The sequence below is a fragment of the Canis lupus genome, chromosome 1 (assembly GCF_011100685.1).
Source record: "Canis lupus familiaris isolate Mischka breed German Shepherd chromosome 1, alternate assembly UU_Cfam_GSD_1.0, whole genome shotgun sequence".
NCBI classification, from domain to species: Eukaryota; Metazoa; Chordata; class Mammalia; order Carnivora; family Canidae; genus Canis; species Canis lupus.
The window spans coordinates 57,350,034-57,367,450 of NC_049222.1; the positions used below are offsets into that span (position 1 = coordinate 57,350,034).

General features: G+C 39.5%; 1 protein-coding gene across 3 annotated transcripts in view; it reads left to right on the forward strand.

Moving 5' to 3' along the window:
• Positions 1 to 17,417, forward strand: part of DSE (dermatan sulfate epimerase) — an 81,128-nt gene that overhangs the window by 9,951 nt on the left and 53,760 nt on the right. The gene's annotated exons all lie outside the window — the stretch shown is intronic.

Genomic DNA, 17,417 nt, shown 5'->3' on the forward strand with positions numbered 1-17,417 from the left:
AAGGACCCCAGGATCATGACCTGAGCCAAAGGCAGACGCTCAACCACTGAGCCACTCAGGCGCCCAGCTATCAACATTCTTACCCCATTTTTAGGCCCAATTCAGGCACCACTGCCTCAGTACTTCTTTCTTTCTCCACCCCAGCCAGATGTGTCAACTTCTGTAAATCTCAGAAGTAGTTTGTCATTCTCATGCAGATATCCTTCTTTTTATTTTAATGGTTTGGGTAAATGTTTCATTTCTCTTGCCATCTTATAGGATGGTGTAAGCGCCTTCTTGGCTGGCGTTATTCCTGAATTCTCAAGGAATACTGAACATTGCATGTACGAGGCCACAGGGGGAGACCACTTAAGCATGGAGTTGGCAGGGAAGGCTTAATAGAATGTTGTATTTGAGAAAGATAAGAGGTTGGGTGTGGAGCAGGACAGAGGAGGAGCCCCATGGGAGAGAGTAACAATGGGAATAAAGGAGAAAAATAAGAGTTGTGCTCAAGCAAGGAGGAGTAGCTAAGTGTGAAGGGAGAATTTGTGTAGGGAGAAAATGAGTGATAAAATGAAGGTAGGAGGTGTTAGACTGCAGAAGCTCTTGGATGAGAGAGTTGTTCATTTTATTGTGAGAATAGTGGCTCTTGAGTAGGAAAATGATATCATAATGGTGATTCTTTAATTTGTGAGGAATTTTGTGGTTTATAAAGATAGTTGTTTCATGGGTACTATGGTCAGACTATATGGGTTTCTCTCTTGGTTCCTTCACTGTCTGTGTGACCTTGGGTAACTTAATCTACCTATGCCTCAGTTTCCTCATCTGTAAATAGGGAATGATATTAATATCTACATTATGGGCCTGTGGTGAGGATTAAATGAGTTAACCCATGTGAAGTACTTAACACAGTTCCTGGCACTTGGTAAGCACTACATATATTTATTGTTATAAACAATATTGCTATAAGCAATAAGAATTATAATCTATTTTTTAAAAGATTTTATTTATTTATTTGAAAAAGTGGGACAGATATAGCAACAGAGAACAAGAATGGGGAGGAGAGGGAGAACAGAGAGCCCCATGAGGGGCTCTATCCCAGGACTCTGGGATCATGACCTAAACCAAAGGCAGATACTTAACCAACTGAGCCACCCACGTGCTCGCAATTTCTACTTTAGAAATAAGAAAATTATAGAGCTAGGACTCTGTATTAGTTTCCTAGAGCTGCTGTAACAAAGTGCCTCTAACTGGGTGCTTAAACAACAGAAATTTATTGTCTCACGATTCTAGAGGCTAGAAGTCCAGAACTAAGGTGTTGATGGGGTTGGTTCCTTCTAAGGCTAGGAAGGGAATCTATTCCATGCCTCCGCCAGCTTCTGGTGGTCTCTTTCAATCTTTGGCATTCCTAGGCTTGACAGTACTTCAACCCAATCTCTACATTCACATGATACATTCTCTGTGTGTCTGTCTCCAAATTTCTTCTTTTTACAAATATACCAGTCATATTGGATGAGGGGCCTATCCTACTCCAATATGACCTTTTCTTAATTAATTATATCTGCAACAACCCTGTTTCCAAATACGGTCACGTTCTGAGGTATTGGGGATTTAGACTTCTACATGATGACTTTTATAAGACACAGTTCAACCCATGACAGACTCCAAATCAAGTCTTTTGAGTCTATCACATTATGACTATTGTGTGCCAGAAGAATTATAGAAAAGGGGAGGAATCTGCAGGTGTGTATGAGAAACCGTTAATGAGCTTCCCTTGGCTCTTCTTTCTCCTTTTTGCCTGGACCTGCACCATTCTCTGAAGGGCCACAGTGATGCTCATGTCACAGAGAGCCTTGGGATATCAGTATGTCCCTGTCTCCTGAAGGGATCTTTTACATTTCTTTCTTCTTTCCAACATGGCAGTCTCTGGGACTTCTTTCCATTTGAGGATTGGAGTCAAAGGTATTAAGATAAGTTTAGGGACATTATACTTGCACTTGGTAATTTCAGCCTTTATAACTTTGGATGATATATTACTGTCCCAAAGTATAAGTGATAAAGAAAGAATTGAATACTTTTGGAAAGAGGCAAAAATCCAGAGTATCAATGGTAAGGATTTTACTAAAGAGTTGATTGGACTCTCTGCATCTCTATGAATAAATAAATAAAATCTTTAAAAAAAAAAGAGTAGATTGGAGAAGAGTAAGCAGGTATATATGCAGAGGTAAGATAGAAAAGATATATGCAGAGGTAAGATGGAAAAGTTGATGCCTCTCAGGTTTATAGTTGTGATTGAGGAGGAATGGGCAAATGTGATTGAGGTTTATAAGCCACTAAGGAAGTTAGAAATATCCTCAAACAATAGAAATTGCCTGTGATGGTTAAAAAGAGTACATGCGCAAGTGGTGATTTCAGGTAGTGAAGGTATTAGGAGTTATCACTGAGAGAACTAAGGGGTGGTTCCAGGAATCAAAGAGGCTCACCCCACTTTGCTTGCAGGTTGGGAAGAATGAGGTGTGGCCTTCCAGAAAGAGCACAGCAGAGGAGAGGATGTCATTGAAAGAGCCAAAATTTCTTTATAAGATCTTTAATTTGGATTGGAAGATAACCTAAGTGACACTTGGTCTTCCACCCCTGCCCCATTTTCAGGAATTGCTTCCACATTCATTTAGGATAATACATGAGAAGAAAGTTTAGAAAATAAGATGTGTACAAAAGGAGTTTTCTTCAGCATCCAGCTCCACAAAGATAATGCCATCAGGTCGGACCCAAAGAAATAGCTGGGTGGAATCTTGTTGTGAGCAGAGGTTGGGTAAAATGGGGAGGGTCAAGATGAGAAGTGTATGCCTAGATAGGGAGATGTAGAGAACAGAACTAACGTTCCCAGAGTAGGATGCTAAAGACAGTATGAAATAGAGGTGGTTGATTGACCAAGACATCCAGTTAAGCATACATGGCCTTGGACATACAACACAACTATTAACTATCTGGCCATGTTCCAGGCTCTGACTTGGGGTATTTCTGTCAGGAGACTTGTTTTTGGCCTGCAGAACTGTGGCCAGCAGTTATTTGTGTGTTCTGCACAGTGATCATAGTCTCCAGCAGTCTAGTAAAGCTTTCCTTTTCCTTAGATTGTTTCCTGGCTAATAACACTTTATAGAGCCATAAAAACTCACCATAATAAGATATTTAGCACAAAATAATAAGATTGGCATAAGTGTATGAGAAAAAATTCATTAGAAAGCATCCTATTCTTTTGAATTTTCTAGCTAAAAGAATTGTTATTAATACAGGAAGATTTTTTAATTTACAAATAGCACTAATAAAGCCCTTATACCAAGCCATCAAATAATAATCATCATCTTTGGGAATACAGTTAAAAATGAAGACATGAAGGGAATCACCCTAAATTTCAAAACAGAACAACTTTAATAAAAGTCTTGCTAGCCCCAGACAACCAACCATCCAGCAGAAAGAGAGGCCTGGCTGGTCTGGGCAGGAGTGGATGGCAGAAGTAGCAAAATGTCCAATCCAGTGAAAAATGGGCTGAAAGTTTTGAGGTGGCATTTAGAAAAAAACCCGGAGAAAAACCCGGGATGAAAACCATCTATGGACTGTTGGAAAACTAAATGGTATACTCAGGACATAGAGTGTGATCTGAGGTAGGCCAGCACATTAACAAGGGCATGGCAAGAATTGAGGACACAGCAAGCCACCTGCAGCCTGGGGCAGATATAGTGAGAGCTTTGTACCCGAGGGAGGTTTGGGAGGGCAGTGGGCATGGTGGCAGCTGTCAGTAAACTGTAATAATCGCCCTGAGTAACCTTGTAAGGGTCAGATGGTGCAGTGTATTTTACCTCCAAATGGTTTGTCCTAGTAGGCAAAGAGTTTTATTGCTGCTTTTTATGTAGTTACATTTATATAGTTATATAATTATATGTATAGTTCTTTCTGAGTTGTTAAAGGTTTACATCTTGACACATTAGTTCATCTATTCAGTAAATAATCTCTGCATGTTTTTTAAGTGCTGGGCACTCTTGTAGGTGTTAGCGATAGAGCAGAAAGCAAAGTGCCCTCATGGAGCTTTCATTCTAGAGGGGGCAGCCAGGCAGACAAAAAGAAATAAGTAAATTATACGGTAGATTAGAAAGTTCTAAGTGTTATGAAGAAAACTAAAATCTGGAAAGAAGTTAGGGAATGATGGTGATTGATTTAAATGACATGGTCACAGCCAGACTTGCTGAGGAAGTGATATTTGAACAAAGGCTTAATGGAGGTGTGGGAGCAAGCCACGTCAATGTCTGGGGGGAAGCATGCTAGGCAGAAGAAACAAGCCTTCAGGTGCTGAGGAGGGAGCACACCCCGTGAGCGCAAGGAGAGCAAGGAGGCCACATGGCAAGAGTGGGGAAAGAGACAGAGCTGTAGGTCACGAAAGCATAGAGGCAACTGGGGCAGGCCACGTCATGCCTTGAGAGTGATTTTGAAGCACTTTGGTTCTTACTCTGAGTGACAGGAAGCTATTGGAGAGTGTTAGAGCAGTGACATAATCTGAATTGTAATTGAACAAGGGCGGCTCTGGCTCCTGCATTGAGAATGGCCATTGGGAGGTAAGGGTGAAGGCAGGCAGACTAGTTTGGAAGCTTTTGCAGTAATTCAGGCAAGACATGGCATGGCTTGGCCATTATGGCCATGGTGAAAGTGTCTGGATTTGTGGTATATTTTGAGGATGGAGTTAACAGAATTGCCTGATGATTTAGATTTGGAGACAGAGCGGGTATGGGAAGCAAGGGGAGTTTGGGTCTGAATTGCTGGTAGGATTGGTTGCCAGTAACTGAGATGGGCAAGTCCTGAGAAGACAGTGCCTGTGTGTCTTTGGGTTAATTACACGTATGTATCATTGTTTTACAAACCAAGTCTGTGGTATTCTGAGTTTTGATTATGATTCATAAGAGGACATTTGGAAAGTACTCAGGGATTTCGGTGCCAAAGAACTATGATCTGTGAGACAAAAATGAGAATTTTTAAAAAAAGGTGCACATAAAAATGTTTGAGAATGTGAAGGCAGCAAAAAAATTCAGTTTTATCATTGGTGAGTATTTGAAGATTGGAAAAGTGGAAAATACTTGTATAAGTAAGGAATGAGAAAGAGCTTCATGTATAGTGAAAAAAGCATCACTCTCCAATATCTACTCAGTATACATACTCATGAGTATATATACTCATCCAGTAAGTGAAATTTTTATTTTTATTGAATAAGCTGGAATTATAAGTTTAATGCCAGCAAATTACTTTCCCATGAAATTCTTTTAAGCCTTTTGCCTAACATCTGTGTCTTTCATTTTTTGGATAATACCTAAAGCTTTTAGGCAGTCCATAAGTCCACTACTGTATATCCTGCTGTGCCCTTTGCTTCAAAAGAAATATCCTTGGACAGAATCATTTTTCTGGGGACAAATCATAGAAAAATAACAAAAGTTGAGTAGAGAAAAAGATCTGGTGAATAGTATCACAATATTTTCTAATGGGGCAAATTGTATATCAAGACTCCTACTTCTAACAGGAATTTAGATGATTGGACTAAAAAGAAAATACCCAAGACCACCAACAGACCCAGTGATCCACTAGAAACACTCACAAAAAGGTGTTTTAATCATGAATATGGTTTGAAAGAGCCAAGGATACAGATTAAAATCACCAAAGGGAGGGGATCCCTGGATGGCTTAGTGGTTTAGCGCCTGCCTTCAACCCAGGACTTGATCCTGGAGTCACAGGATTGAGTCCCACGTTAGGCACCCTGTATCATGGAGCCTGCTTCTCCCTCAGCCTGTGTCTCTGCCTCTCTTTCTCTCTGTGTCTCTCATGAATAAGTAAATAAAATCTTTTTTAAAAATCACCAAAGGGAAAAAATACATGGGGGCAGACTTCAGGAGAAACCAGGTAAGGCTTCACCTCTCTTAGTGGAGTGGCACTCCTGGCAACAATATGTGACAACATGTGCAAAGTGTTGCCAGCCAGGGAAACTCACCCCAGCCTTAGTGTCCAGGGCTTTTCCAGGGGTCCAGTCATATAGGCACTCTGTGACTTCAGCTATTCAGAGTATAGCCCCTCAGAGCAAAAATAGGGAGTTTGTCATGAATCACATTGTTAGTATAAACTATCCGGTCATGTTGCTACTACATGGCCCAAGGCCTCAGGCATACAAAAAAAAACTTGTATGAGGCAGATTATTACAAGCTCTCAGAGCTCATCTGAGCCAATCCTGAAAAGACAGACCTTTCTTAGAAATCTTGTAGATTTGAGCAGTAGGCCTACTGGGTTAATCTTTTCCTGCATAGCATGGTTAGTTAGCATGGTAGGGCCTGGAGGATGGTATTAGTGTCTCTGAGGGTCATTATTAGAGGCTAAAACTATAAAACCTGATCCTGAAGGAGAATGATAGAAGGACATACCCAAAATATATACAGTTTTAGCTAAATTCATAAATGAATGAAACTGAGTAGATTACTTATAGGAGGTTAAGTGTGTTTTGTGGTACTTAGCCTGAGAATCTATAATTGATGTCATGACTTGTTCCATGGGCGTTTGCAGCCGGTAGGCCAGGGGAGCAGAGGAATTGACCTGCAGGAACACATGGTGCTAAGGGAAAGGAAGAAAGTTGGCCCTGAGGTTGACATTGAGGCATTGGTTCATTCAACACTAGAGGCTGAGAAGTCCCATGATCTGCTGTCTGCAGGCTGGAGCCCTGGAAAGCTAGAAGTATAACCCCAATCCAAAGGCAGGAGAAGACTGTTGGTCCAGCTCAGGCAGGCAGGCAGAGTGCGCCCAGAGTGCATGCCCATGAATGAGTGGGAATTCTCCCTCTGCCTTTTTGTTCTGTTCAGGCCCTCAGTGAACTGAATGAGGCTCACTCTCATCAAAGGGAACAGTCTATACTTTTACTTGGTCTATGTATTGAAATGCTAACCTCTTGTGGAAACCCCCTCAACAGACACACAAGAAATAATGCTTAACCAGGTATCTGGGTACCTGTAGCCCATCACAATGACACGAAATTAACCACCAAAACTGGTTAAGAAAGAAAGTCACATATCTAAAAATCAAAGGGGGGTGGAGGAGAGTTGGTTGTAGAATTAAAAATAGTTTTATCCACAAATTCAAGGAATTACATTACCAACTGAAGGCTAATGTGTATTGCCATTTTGGGGATGTAGAGAATGTATTTCAATCAAACATCAGATTTTTTAAAGTTATATTTAGGTTCAGAAGTGATTTTTGTCATCTTTTAAGTGTCATCAAGACTGGTGTTTCTATGTTTAGGATATTTTCCTGACTGTAAACACATGTGTGTCATTATGGTATAGAAAGTTCTATCTCTCTCTATAAATATTGGTTGATGAAGAAATAGTATTAGATTTGCAGATTTCTTAGATGTATTGAATTACTTAGAACATGTAGCCTGAAGTTATAAATGTGCCATTGAGCAGGAAGAAGGAGAAACTTCTTGGCTTCACATACTTTTTATTTGTCAAAATATTTGATATTTTTAGGTTCCTGATGACTCTGCAAGGTTCTGAACACACAATGCATTGTACCTATCTTAAAAATAACAATCTGTGTGTCACAGTTTTTGTGAGCGCTTCCTCCTGGTGTCATGGCACGCTTCCTCTCCATTGGACTGACCTTGGTGGTCTCATTGAGAAGATGGTGATGATTGCTAGCTCTTACTGAACACCTTCCAAATTCTAAATTCCAGACACTTTTTTAATGTTTTAAGTGTATCAGCTAATTGAAGATCACAGAAACCCTTTGAGGAAGGTATTATTTTATCCAGTCTATGCAGGAGAAAACAGGGACATGCCTAGGGATGTGGTGGCACTGAGATTCAAACCTTGAAAGTCTGGTGGCTCTGGCTTTTGCCCACAGCCACTAATCATGTTCTGAGGTGAGCTGTGATGACTAGCATTTTGGGGGAACTCTCACCAGAAAGTGGTAAATGCTTTATAGGTATTTATTTAATCTCCCAACCGTTCTATGAGACAAATACTATTTTCATCTTCATTTGTAATAAGGAACTAGGTTTAGTTGGACTAGCTGGCTCGTCCAGAATCACAGAGCAATGAACAAAAGCCACTCTGATCCCCTTGTCAATCCTTTGAGCCACCTCACCGGTCTGCCCTGGTCAATCTGTGGCAGGAAGAAAAATTGTACTTTAGTTTTCATGTCTATTTATGGTTTTGTTTGTTATTTGAAATTGTATGAGGTTATATTTAGCCACTAACTTCATTATCTTTATCTTCTTTCCTATGCTTTATATTTTTACCCAGTAATGCCAGAAAAGAGTGTTTTCATGGTTAAAGCAATTGCTGAGAAAGCCATAGCTGGTTTTATAGAAACTTCCAGAGAATCTTTGGTTACTTACCGTTTAGAAAAATTGGAGGAAAAAAAGATTGTTAATTTTATTTTGGGGCCAGCTATAGTAGTTAAATATGTTAAACTAAGGGAAAATTCCTACTCATATTTATTGTCAAAGTAATACAAGTTTTGCAGTTTAAAGTAAACCAACTCAGAGGCATCTGGGTGGCTTAGTTGGTTGAGTGACTGACTTTTGATTTTGGCTCAGGTCATGATCTCAGGGTCATGGGATTGCCCAATGTGGGGCTCTGAGTTGGCAGGGAGTTTCCTTAAGATTCTCTCCCTCTGCCCCTCCTGTTCCTACCCCTGTTTGCACCTCCATGCATGTGCACACACTCTTTCTCTCAAACAAATAAATCTTTAAAAGAAAGAACTGAGAAACATCATTTTCCTAGATTTTTAATGCTATAATCATTATTCTTGTTTACTTTTTATCCCCATGGCTAGCACAGTTCCAGGATTTAATAGCTGTTCAATACATAGCTGAAATAATTAATATTTACAAGAAATTCTTACCCCTAACGTGGATGGGAAATTGATCTTCCAGTTCTGGAAGACAGTGCATTGGAAAACTTAATGTGTATAAATTACTACTTGACTTAATTATATTCAACATTTTCTGAAAATAGTATCAGAGTAAAAAAAATTTTTTTAAGATTTTATTTACTTGAGAGAGAGAGAGAGAGAGAACAGAGAGAGAGGGAGACTCAGAGTTCTGGCTGAGCAGAGAGCCTGACATGGGCTTGGGGCTGGATCCCAGGGCCCTGAGATCATGACCTTGAGCCAAAGGCACTTAACTGATTGAGCCACCCACCCCAGAATCAAAACTTTTGAAAATACTTTAGCAATTTGTATTCTAACACCAGCATTAATAAAACCCATCAAAATTATAATAAAGAGGTAACAATTAGAAGGTGTCCAGTTGTTGGACTGCTAGATAAACTAGAATTTACTTACAGTTTAGAAAGTATAACTATTTCATTTTCCTCTTTTAGACTTTTTGTAAGCAAAATTAGCAGCTTTATTAGTCTCCTCAGTGACTTTGTAGATCCTCCGCCACACCTCTACCCTGCTTTCTCTTTGCCTCCTGAAAATACAGATTTTACTTCCTTTCTATTTTCTATAAGACAGCCACCTTCTCAAAAGCTGGATCTTATTAATTTTTTAATGTAATACCTTAATTAGTTTATTTTCTAAAGTAAGCTCTGTGTCCAATGTGGACACAGGCTTGCAACTTGAAATCACGACCCTGAGGCTTAAAATCACGACCCTGAGATCAAGAGTTGCATGCTCTACCGACTGAGCCAGCCAGGCACCAAAAAAGCTGCATCTTAGTGGTTTTTAGTTTTGTAATAATGTGCACCAGGCATAATTCTACCACTAAATTATGCCTTCAGTTTGATAGCCAGTAAATTACTTATTCAAGTAGTCCTCTGGTGAATGGGAGATAGAGCCTTCATTTTAAACATAATTTAGGTTAACAATTCTTCTCATAGAAGGAAGTTACATAGTTATCATTGTTGGTCTAGAAAAGGATCCAGCCTCAGATTACATTGGGAGAAAATGTGTTATCTTCACAAAAAAACTTTTCCAGAAACAATATAGAAATGGTTTTAGACTGCACAGAGCTGCACTTAACTTTCAAACCTAACTTAAAATTTCTCCAGTGCTGAGTGTGAAGGTGGTGAGTACCATTATTATACACGGTGTGGTTTTGCTGTGTGGGTTCAGGGTTGTAATTACTCCCTCAGTAGTGTGTGTAAATTCTTGGGGGTTCCATATGCTATAATTTCATATTGTGGATTTTTGTTTGGAAATGACTTTTTGGGGAGATATATTTCATTTCACCCTAAATAAGGAAAACAATAAACCCTCAGTAAAAGGAACTTTCATTTTGATTAAGAGCCCTTGGTTTTTAAAATGTTCTTTCTTGGCTGAGTCTACAGGCTTTACACATCAGGGAGTGTAATTTTAGCGAATGATTGTGTAGTACCAAAACCATATGTTTTCTTAGGATTTGATGTATGTAAGAATAATGTTAGATTTATTTCACTACAGAAATTTACCAAGGACATATAAGGTTTTATTTTGATATTGAGGTAAAATTATTTTTCAAAAATGTCTCCTCATTATACGTTTAATAAAATTGAAATAGAAAAGTAAGGAGCATATTAAAAATATGTACATTCCCTTAGTTAAAATATGTGGGAACAGTGAAGTAGTATGTGTGAGACCACAGCAAGATATTTCTCATATACTTGGAAATAGGTTTCTCTGAGAGTTAAATCCTAAAATAGATCAGAGAAGAAAATGTGCAGCTCTGTTAAGATATGTTGGTGCTCTCAGGGCATCAGAGTTTGCCTAAAACCCGATTGGAGGCCTAAAATGAGGGAACTTGGGTTTCAGTAGAAGAATGAAGAAAGAGTTGTAGTTGGTAACTTCTGCAGCGCCTCTACCTTTCCCAGGGAGGAGGATCCGACGTCGGTGCATTCTGTAGTATGGTCTGCAGGATTGCTTTAGCTCTTCGTGGATATGGACACATCCGGTTCTAGTGTGGGAGGTATTTAAGTGTCCTAATCAGGTCACTGACTGCTGGGCCCATCCATTGGCCTGGGCAAACAGGAACAGGTAATCTTGAGCTGAGCTTGGTGAGGGTGGTGGCAGGAGCTGTGGGGTATGTATATTTTGCACTTCTTTCCTAACTATCATTACAATTCCATTTTAAAGTTTTTGTTTTTAATGATATCCCGAGGGCATCTGTGACAGATGCTAACAACACAGCCTCCTTTCAAGTGAGTTATGTTGGTAATCTTGACTGGTTGAGTTGCCCCAAGCCTGGGCCCTTCATCAGGCAATTATCTAGTAATTTTACTACCTATGTAGTTTTCTGATGAAGCCAGAAGATATTTCCCAATCTGCTCGATGGTCATATTTCTTGTAAATGAATGCACTGACATTCTGGTTTTATATATGTTGGGGGAGGAGGGTTTTAGTTTTATTGATACTGGATAGCATATCTCAGGATGATCAGTTGAGATACTGATGACATTGTCTGAGCCAATACCAGACCCTCGAGGTTACCGTATCAGCTCTTGCCGATGTCCCCAAATACCATGTACCCCTTCAATCATATAAATTTATTAGTAGGAAACACTCTCCCACCAGAGATTTTATTTTTCAGCCCCTGTTGTATGACTGGGCCTTTTGAAAGAATATATCATGAAGCAGTCACTTTTTATACACCAAGAATTACGGGCCTTGGGAGGCAATCAAACTCAGATATCATTTATTTAATCATTATTCTTTTCTTTGAGGGCAAAACCCCTGACAAATACTTGAAAAACCGTAAGGGTCATATGCTTTCTTTTCCAGTGAGTGTTGAGCTTACTAATGAATGATGTGTTAGAGAGTCAGGAGCATTGTGTTTGAGTTTCAGCTAAGTTTCTAAAAAGTAGTATGACCTTGCCTAGTCACTTAACATCTGTGATTCTCCTTCTTTTGCTTATAATATTTAGTTTCTTTCAAAAAATATTTCATGGGTAGGTTAATATAATATATGGTTAATATAATCCATAAAATATTTTATGGATAGGTTCATCTTGTATGTCTGAAACTTCTTCCTTTTTATTAAAAATGTAGAGAGACCTCTTCATGTCAGGTTCTCTGCTAAGTGCATCATATAATATTTAATCACCCCATGAAGTGGGATCATTTTATGGATGAGAGAATGGAGACTTTGAGAGCATGAGTCAGTTGATCAAAACTAGCAGACAGCAGAGCAGGGATTTATTCTTTTGTCCATGCCCAGTGTTAATGGTAATGCTGTTCTCCTTAGACTTATTAGCACATGCTATAAAAGTGTTTTTAATCCATCTTAATTTGGGACATGTTTTACTTTCTACAGGGTAATATCACTCTTCGATCCTTATACTTTCTATATTTTCTAAAGCCAGGGAAATTGAAAGAACTTTTGTGCTACCATGTGTTACATTTATAAACAGTCCCAGACCATTTGGAAACCGACTTCATTTTTGAAACTTGATGTTACTAGTCTACTTTTCCGTTCTTTCCTTCTGAACATATTCTTTCTGTACTTTCTTTGTGTAAGGATGGCAAACATGGGAACTTTAATGTCACTGAATATTGTTAAAAATTTGGTTAAAGAAAAGAATGTTGTCTTAGGATTTAGGAGATAGTGTTCTAGTTCTGCCTCTAAGATACTGTTGGAGTTCCGGTGGACACTAACTCTTAATACTATTTGTCACATCAAGTTATTATAAAGTAAAAGATCAAATATGTGAAAAGTATTTCACACGAAATTTCTGTGTGTCAGCAGTCATAATAGCTGCAGCAGATTGTTGGAACAAGGATTAAAGCAAAATAATTTTAGGCTTATTGTTACTTTGTGAGGACCTACTTAAAATAATTAGAATTCAGACATCTTGTTAAATACTTTTTGTATTATTTGGCTTGGCCTAAGCATAATGTCAAACTTGGACTGCCACAGATACAGGCAGGGCATGATCAAATTGCTATTTCAATTATCTGGTAGTGACAGGTTAATTTTTAAATGACTATATTGTACTCATTGATTAGGTCAAAATTTAGGAATGTTTTGCTTTCCAAGCTGTGTAGAGGGAGACAAAGAAAGGAAAACTCGATGAGGAAAGTTAGTGTATAGTAGCGGAAGAGAAAAAGAAAGTCTTTTAGGGGAAATGAGCCTTCTAGAGTCATTCAGAAACATCCTGGGGATTGAATTAAGGGTAAACTGAAATATTAGTGGCAGTTGCCAGGGGTTACCTGTGATGTTGCCATATTGAAAATGCCATGCTCTTGAGCTGGCCCAAGTGCAGCCTGAAGATTTAAGAGAGCAAGCAGTACTCTTCTGTGTCTGCAACACATGAACTAAGGGGAGCGTGGCTTGAGAGATCACCCATAGACATCTGAGAGTACAGACTTGTGCAGCTCGTGCACGTGTGTGTGTGTGTGTGTGTGTGTGTGTGTGTATGCACACACACGTGTGGTGGGGCAGTGGGAGAGTCAGGGTTGGTCCTTCTGGTAAACTCAGTGACCATTGTTTTACTCAGCATTTCAGCATCTCCCACATTTTAGTCATTCAGCTACAACTTTCAACAATTTTTGCCCTATCCATTTACTTTTTTTTTATTTTTAAATGTAAATGTATTTTATTTTATTTTTTCTAATTTTTTTTAATTTATTTATGATAGTCACACAGAGAGAGAGAGAGAGGCAGAGACACAGGCAGAGGGAGAAGCAGGCTCCATGCACCGGGAGCCCGAGGTGGGATTTGATCCCGGGTCTCCAGGATCGCGCCCTGGGCCAAAGGCAGGCGCTAAACTGCTGCGCCACCCAGGGATCCCTGTAAATGTATTTTAAACAGAACTTTATATCTCTTGAAATCTCCGGTTAGAGGTACCAGTTATAGTTTTTCCATTGAAATAAGTTGACATAAAAGTTGTCTACCTGTGGTCCACCTAAAATGATCATGAGAAACACTCCTTTCACGTAACTTCACGTCTTCCCTCTACAGAGTAGTATGCAGGATGCTGAAGGTAGAAGTGTAAAGGGGAAATGCAAAGACTGGAAATGAAGGCTTTTCAGTGTAATTTTCTGGACAGATTCAAGATGGTAAGGGATGCCTGGGTGGGTCAGTGGTTGAGCATCTCCCTTCAGCTCAGGGGGTGACCCCGAGGTCCCAGGATCGAGTCCTGCATCAGGCTCCCTGTGAGGAGCCTGCTTCTCCCTCTGCCTATTTCTCTGCCTCTCTCTGTGTGTCTCTCATGAATAAATAAATAAAATCTAAAAAAAGAAAAAAGATGGTAGATGTCTCCCTTTAGGTTATCAGCCTAAAGTAAGTTTGGGTTACATTTTAAATTTAATTATTTTTCTTTTTTTTATTTGAAATTTATTTTTAGGCTACAGGAGTTTCTTGGCCTAATAAGGGTATTTCCCCTTATTAGTTTCCTAGCAGAAATTTTTCTTCTGAAAAATTCTAAACTTGCTTTGACTACAAATAATGGGGCATACCAGTTCCTCCTCACTCATTTTAGTAAGGATATCTACTCCACCTGCTAAGTCCAAGTGTTAACTTAGTTCAGCCAGCATCTAAGAGCTGCTTTTTCCTTGTCAAGCACAGTGCTAAGTCCTGTGATGCAAAGAGGAAGCCATCGTCCCACCTTCTTGAGGCAAAGCGTATAAACAGCCCAAACAGTTCCATTTGATAGAGGTATGTGCTAGATACAGAAGAAATGAACTCTTTGGATAGATCAACAAAGGCCTTAATCGCGGGAGAGTAGTGGAGGCTGGATGACTGGAGTGCAGAATAATAGGAAGGCAATATAGTATGTGACGGGATGAACGCTACAGTCCCTTCTTCCCAGGTAGTCTTTGTGCATGTTTGTTCTATAGAATTTCTGTGGGTTCTGCATTGGCCCACATGGTAGCCCAACAAGAATTCATGTTTGAAATGTGTGGTAGCTCACAGCCTTGCTGCCCTGACCTCACATGAATTTGAAGCAATAACTAGGGACCCTTCAATAACAGTTGGCATACTGAGGTGGCACGATTCCCAAAACAACATCTTAATGAGGTTCTGTGCTTCAGAAGCAACTCTTCTTGTTCAAATACACTCAGGCATGACCTATGTATCTGGAAGCAATGTGGCGGAAGTGGCTGGGATCATAGCATGAGTCCTCTCTGGGGCAGCCCCCACTACCTTAGTGACTCTGGGCCTGGGCCAGAGGCTAGCATGCTACGGGAGGAGGAAGAGGATAAAACAAATCAGGTTTGAGCTACCTTTAGGGATGTGGGTGCAGAATCTGAGATAGAGGAATTCTAGTCTCCCTGTGGGTTCTCACCCATCCCCCTAAAACCCAACCTCCCACAAATACCTAGCTACACATTCAAAAACCAGTAATTGAGAGAAGATCTTTAATACTATCCATGTACGGGTCTTTTTTTAAGATTTTATTTATTCATGATAGAGAGAGGCAGAGACACAAGCTCCCCACAGGGAGCCTGATGCAGGGACTCAATCCCGGGACTCATCACGGCATCATGCCCTGAGCTCAAGGTAGACAATCAACCACTGAGCCACCCAGGCATCCCTGTAGGGGTCAATTAAAGGAGAAACTTCCAATTCATCCTCACTTTGGGTATCTAAAATACCTCCACAACGTTATTTGCATTGATAACTGCATTCCATCTTAGAGTCTGGGGGATTTAATACAGGCAGGCTTTTAAGAAAATTGTTTGTGTGGATGTTCAATGAAAAGAGCAAAAAATAAACCTCGGGGCGGAGGCGGGGTGGTGGGGATTCAGCATTACTTCAGACCCAGCCGCATCTCTGTGTTGCCAGAGACCACACCCCTCCTCAGACATAACCACAAAGGACTATTTCTTTTGGCCAGGTCTCTGACCTTGAAGGGTCTAGCCAGCCGCCTCAAAGCGTTGGGTGCTAGACATAATATGAGTAGAGTCCAAGACTTATTTCTATTTTATGTACTTTATTTAGCATGGCTATACCAATTTTTTTATTAATCACAAGTTTGACTCTTGAAATACATATAAAATGCTTCACAAAATTGCTGCCCTTGAATTTCATATGTAGTCTAAAACACACTCAGAAATATAAGGAATAGTAGAATTAATGGCAGCATCCATAAGTGATGCCATATTGCCTCTGTCTTGGAGATGCAGCAAGTTGAGAATAAGGACTGATCTCCAGTGTGTGTTAAATCTTTGGTTTTCTTTCTTATGAATGTGACGAGGCAGTTTTTCTCTTGGAAAAATAGTTTGTGTTTAGCTGAGGAGGTTGATTTTTCTCCATCAGTTTCTCTCTTTAATAATTGAAAACTACTGTTCATTATTTACATAAAACTGTCTTTTTCTGGTCTGCTTTCTATAACCTTTCCCCTCTGAAGAATTTTAAGAATTCCCTGACTTTCCTCTGGGGGATTTTATGCCTGCTTTATCCCAGATGTGGGACATAGACTAGGCTGAGGTTTTGGGGTTTTTTTTTTCCTTTTTCTTTTACTTTTTTAAAAATTTTCTTGTTTTTTAAAGATGTTCTTTTAACCTGTGCCACTGGAAAAAAAAAAGGATTTTTAAGAAAGTTAAGCAGTTAAGAAAATATGAGCTTGGTTTCATTGTCTGACTTACTGAATTGACACCAAAATCCCCTATGCAAAATGAAAAAGTAGGCAGCAGTTTCAAATAATAAGGGGAAAATGCACACGTGTTATTTCAGCCTTTTGATTCTGGGATTTTATTTTCTCAATGAAGGCCCATCCGTTTCTAGTCCCGGCAGCCCCTTGTCTGGCCTTTCAATACACGTCTGCTGATGTCAGCCCAGGGAATCCATGGGCTTGGCTGCCGGTTACTCTGCTTTTGTCTACTCTGTCCCCACCTTCTGCTAACACAAAGAGGATATAACCTTACTCATAATATTTTGTCTGCCTATACTCGTATAGATGTATTGATCCTAATCCCTGCTGTAGAATGTAGAATGTTAGGAAGCCGGGAGAAGCCAGAGTGATGGAGCCTATAATTAAGAAAGACAGGATTTTCTCTTTTTTCCTAATGACCATCCAGATTCCCAGACAACATTTCACCACCAGCTTTTGGTTACTGTGGTTTTCATGTTCATGTCTAAAAAAAATACCATAAAATCAAACTTTTTTTGCGTGATAAAATATGAAAACGATGCCACAGAGAGTCTGTCTTCCCTACTTGAGCAAATATAATATGGTTTTCCCAAGTCCAAAGTTCTGTTTTCTTCAATGACTACAGGTCTGCAGTATCATGTTTACTTGGTTAATTATCCAATGAAATTATTAGAGTTTTAATTTATTTTTGAGTATAGTTGACATGCAATATATTTATTAGTTTTAGGGGTACATCTTAGTGATTTGGCAAGTTTGTACATTATGCTGTGTTCACCACAAGTGTAGCTACTATTTGTCACCATACAATGCTATTATCATATCATTAACCATATTCCTTAT